At 28.3% G+C, this 5495-nt stretch overlaps 1 protein-coding gene across 4 annotated transcripts in view; it reads right to left on the bottom strand.

Moving 5' to 3' along the window:
• Positions 1–5495, bottom strand: part of LOC106686360 (uncharacterized) — a 553455-nt gene that overhangs the window by 427321 nt on the left and 120639 nt on the right. The window contains exon 1 of one of the 4 annotated variants that reach the window (XM_067053696.1): positions 1227–1280. The exons of 1 other annotated variant lie outside the window; for it this stretch is intronic. The gene's annotated coding sequence lies outside the window, so the exon portion shown is untranslated. Of the gene's footprint in view, positions 1–1226; positions 1281–5495 lie in introns of those variants that run through there. 2 more of the 4 variants (XM_067053694.1, XM_067053698.1) reach the window with 2 other exon arrangements.

Genomic DNA, 5495 nt, shown 5'->3' with positions numbered 1-5495 from the left:
AACAGATTTCCCCAAACGTTACAGGGAAATGTCAAATGAAAAGAAAAAAAAATAGGGGGAAAGATAAAATATTGAATTCCTTCATGAACAAAGATTAATCCAGAAAGATGGAATGGAATAAAAAGAGAAGACAAGACACGCCCTTTACTGAGGCGGTAGCTGCCCGCTAAATATCATCCCTTTGACCCTTAGTAAATGTTATCCTTAGGGCCCTTCAGTTCTATATTTAGTCTTTTCAGTCCGTCCTCGGGAAATGTTAGCTCCCCATTGACACTTTCGGGTAAACAATAATCCTTTTAATCCGGTGGCCTGATTAATTTATGAAAGATCGAGCGATTCTTGACAATGGAAAGGCTCAATTCTAAAATGGAATCAAACGAATTGTTTCCATTTCAATTTAACTGTATTTCCTGAATTATTTTTTGAAAAACAATCAGATTAAAATAAAAATGTATTGTTTGAACGATTGTCATTTGGCTTTGTTTATTTTAATAACATATTTTCAACACTTGTTTCCCCACATTGTATTTATTTTATAAGAATATAACAAGATAAATCTTTTCAAATTTCCAATTCATTAAAATTATCACATTTTATCATTTTGTTTTTCAATATTATTATAGTGTTAGTCTTAAATTTACAATCAATGAATCATTACTCCCTTCTGATACTAACTTAATACATTTTTTTTTTCTCTACATCTCACAACACGATATAAAAAGAAAATAAAAAAATAATGGTTTTTATAAAAATAGATCAAGAAAATAAAAATATATGGCTATAAAAAATTAATTTACAATAAAATGATGGATTGAATTTCAAACCAAGTATTTTAGTATAGCTTTTAATTTAACTGATTCCGGAAGGAAATTTTTTGTCTCATAATAATTTATAAATTAATAATATTTAGTACTATAATTAATAATAGTACTAAAACTGTTTATTATAAGAATTTGAAAATGGCCTTGACTGGTTTTAGAATTCTAGGTATTAAATAATCTTATATTTCTGTTATAAAGCACTTAATAATTAGTATAAAGAAATGTGCCTAATATCAAAAGTGGTATTGCATATTTTAAGATAAGATTAACAAGGAAGGAGGTGTCCCCGAAACAATATTTTAAAATATTGTTATTAACATTTATTAAATTTGTATTCCATAAATTTATTAAAAATTGATGACATCACAATGTACTAGAAATACATTATGTGTATTATTTACTTACCAAAGTGATTACTGGTTTACCCGTTCACTACACAATTATATTTCATAGGCCCAATCTTTACCTGTAACAAAGAAGTATTATTATTAGTAAAAAACGATAGTACTATCATATTAAATGATATATTTTAATATTTTTTCATTGAACTATAAACATTTTATTTTAGTGCTCAGTTCAAATTGGGCAAAAACATTATTTTTAACCATATATTTTGTTTCTTCTATCGCTCTAATTCACTTTTTATTTTATTCTTTACTCACGAGGTTATTTCGATGCCTAATTTGTTACAATTCTCAATATTAATAAGGCATACTAATAAAATTATAGGAATACTTTAAAAAAATAAAATCATTGTTTCAAGTTTTATGTGCAAATATAATTCCTTCGATTTTATTGTAAATATACACTTGAAAATAATAATAAAAAATTAAGTATGTGAAAAACTTTACAGTGAATCAGAAAATAGACTAATACTTTGGGATGAGTTAGAACAATTTTTTTTTCTTTAGTAGGCGCTTCAGATATACCATTCTGCATGACAAACCATTCTAGGTCCCACAAACATCAAACAAGTAAAAAATATAAAATTATTATCGATTGTAATACTGCTACTAAATTCAAATATTAGAGATGGTTTAGTAAGAAAAACAGGTAGGTAATTGAAAAATATTAAATTAATAATTGAAATTTAATACTGAGATACAGTAATATAGAAATAAAGATGGAGCTCAAACTTTTTAAGTGGTAATGTGAGTATATCTACATTCAATATTTTGAGATGAATAGTTGTCATTTCCTTATTTGTCATTTTTTATTAAATTATTTTAACCAGAAGCGGTTATGTACGACTATATGTTATGAATGATTTGATGAAATAATTAAAAAGATATAGTTGTTTTTACATTTGTAAAAAAGGAATGAGCCAGAACTACAGGGAATCACATCTTTAGTCATTTAAACACCTTCATTCTCTTAAGGATAGCTCTAATTTGTTAAATGGCATTTAAATGTTATCATCCTAACAGCCCTCTTTATCTTGAATTCCCTCTAGACTTTATGTCTTATTTTATTTTCAACCATTTCTAATAGACTAAACTATAATTCGATCACTTGGCTTTTATATAAGGAATAACAATTTTATCGACAAAGATAAAATAAAACTATCGTAATAAAATTAATAGGAAAGAAAATCAGGTAGACTGTTTTAATACAGGATGGACAAGGATAATCATCATGAGTTAGAAAATACGTCACTTGAGGTTATATTATTTTTATTGTGAAGGAATAAATATTATGTTTATAATTTTATTTAATAATATACAAGTGATATTTTAATTTTTTAATAAAATATTATTCGAAAAACTATGTTCAGAAATATATATATGCTACTGATATAAAATTAATTTTGAAATCAGGAACAATTTTTTTTTTATGTCCGTGCTTTAAATGTTTTTTTTTTTTATCTATAGCTAGCTACTGAGTTTTTAGTTACATAAAAAATTGTTATTATTATTTTTGATTAATTTTTTTTATTTATTTCGACATCATATTTTTAGCTACAAAATCGCTTTCTTTCACTGTAAAATTTAAGTTAGAGTTCTGTAGTAGTTATACCTTTCAAGATTTTTAGGAAACATTCTTGGAATACAAAACTGCAGCTTATTTATTAAAAAAAAAAGAGAAAAACAGTTTATACTATATATTATTATTTTTTATGAATTATTAGACATTGTACCGCACCTAAATTGAACAATCAGGTGATATGGTAAGATTAACCATGTTCTTAAAAAAATAGAGCATATTATGCATCTCTAACATGATTTCATATTTTTCTTTTTACTAACAAGGATAGAAATGTAATTTAACTCCATTGTAACAGACGTGCATTGTCACTATATCTGTTGTTAACACAGTGTTTTTTTTTTTTAATTTCACTTAAATATATATTGAAAATTTAGTAAGGAAAACATGGTTCAGTTTTCAACGGAAATAAACGTTTTAAGCTACACTAAATCTTAACTAATAAGTTCCCCAAAATGCTCATAAGTACGAAACTGAAATTTAATATTTGAAGTAGGTACATGCCAAAGGTATAATAGGTATACAAGGAACATATATTAGATAGAATATTGCATTGTATAATGGATTTTACACTTTATTTTTGGAATACTACTCAAATGATTTTGATTAAATTCACAACAAAGAAAAATTAAATCTTTAATGCCCAATAATTCTAATTATCAATTCTACAGTTCAACTACAGTCTGAAGCAGAATTGAGAATGAGTGAAATATTGACTTATACAATGTTAAAAAAAAAAGTTTTAGCATTTAGGAACAGAGTTTATGTTTTAAATTATTGACTATGGGGCCATCAAAATCAAGAAAAGTGAACTTGAAAACTGCCCGAAAATCTGTTAAACCACTTATAATAAAGGAATGAAGTTTAAAAAGATTAATATTTCTTCCGAAAAAAAAACATTAACTGTAATTTCTCTCTGTCTTAGTAGAACGGGAATTACAAAACTTTTGAGCTTCAACAAAACTGGCGAAAAGGCGTTAATTTTAGGTTTCTGGACACTGAACAACATGAAAATTGTGCGATAAGCTCACATTACCAGGGTTTTTTTTCTTACCGTGTTTTGTATCATCAAGAAAAAAATAAAATAAACCAGTATTTAAAGCTTGTATTCTTGTAAACAGGTAGGGAGGAAGATGGCTACTCAGAAATAAAATACAGTTAAATTGTTAGAATAAATAAATTGTGTTATCTTTATTTTTCGCTATAACCGAGGATCATATATTTCGCTTATTCCTTGCATTTTTAAATAAGCAGTTCCACTCCCGGAATATTAATAAAACGGAATAATAATAAAGAAGAAAAATAAAAGAAAAAGAGAAAACCCAGGAGTAATTCATGACTTCCAAAGGGAATGGCCGCTATAAATCCTGATATAATTTGAAGGCGAGACACCTAGGATCCTAGGGTACTGCTCTTCGGATCCTCTGTAATCCTAAACTGAGATAGGGCAAAAACAGTGAAATTTTTCGGAATTTATTATCAAGAGAACGTATGCGAGGGAGTCGTTTAGATAGCAACAGTTATTCAAGCGATACTCCTCTTCGCCACCCTCCCAAGATTTATTTCCCTTTTTTGTTATGTGAGATTTGCATGGCGGATACATGGTGGAATGCATTGACCCATACTTGTAATTCATCTGTTGATAAGCAATAGTGAAAAATAGTCTCATATCTGCAGTATTCTCAAATATTGCATACTACGTGACGACCATATTATTACCTCCAATGAAGGATCGTTTTTTAAACAACAATGTTAATAAAAGTTAAGCAAATCCGAAGGTTCGATGCCGATACTATAAATATATCAAACTGTTGTATTAATAATAAAATAACATCAAACATTCCTCCGCATTTCATTACATTAGCATATTAGATTTATTTTAAATTATTTTAATGAAAACAATTAATTTATCTCATTACAATCAAAATATATAAATCCAAAACGAGAGATAACTTTTTATCAATTAAAACAAGCTATTATTCTCAATGGTTATTATTTAAATAATAGAGTTGGTTAGAGAAATTTGAGGTTAGTTAAATGTCTTGATGTCTAAATTTAAATACCACCTCAAGGTGTTCTTTCAAAAAATTTCCAGAGACTGAATTCAAACATATTTATATTTGCAATGTAACAGGAACGGTTGCTAGAACACTTTAGAATCCATTGCCTAGTAAAGAATGCCTCACTTAAGTTGGTATGGTTCAATGCTTTGAACATCCCATAGTATAGCTATAAGAATTTAGGGCTATAAAACTTGAAGGTCCCAGTGAGCGATGGAACTAGCGATAATAGAGCGGTGAAAGGTATTGTTGGAGAGGAGCCCATCTGTATTCAGCTGCCAGGAGATAACTCCTATCTCCGCTGATCTGGGCTAAAGCGGGTCAACTCCGTGTCGCTTCTCCGCTTCATTAAGCACCCGCCAGTCAGTGCAGTCTACGTCGCGGCGGCCTTTACTCGTCAGGGGCAGTATCACGCTCCGCAGTGCCAACCCATCCATATGATTCGTCCCAGAATGGACCTATAGCGGAATAAATATATCTAATTAACTATCTTTGTTCCCATTTATCTGTATTAGGTTGAATCAGACGTTTCTTTATTGTTCAGACAATTATGCTATAAACCCAACAATAAGGAGTAATTAAATAATAGAAAATTAAACAAACACATTAAAAACTATATTATTGCAAAGAT

Source organism: Halyomorpha halys, unplaced genomic scaffold (genome assembly GCF_000696795.3).
Source record: "Halyomorpha halys isolate HHAL.00 unplaced genomic scaffold, Hhal_1.1 Scaffold35.1, whole genome shotgun sequence".
Classification (NCBI taxonomy): Eukaryota; Metazoa; Arthropoda; class Insecta; order Hemiptera; family Pentatomidae; genus Halyomorpha; species Halyomorpha halys.
Note: the sequence above shows the minus strand (reverse complement) of the source record. Positions and strands in the feature narration are given on the sequence as shown.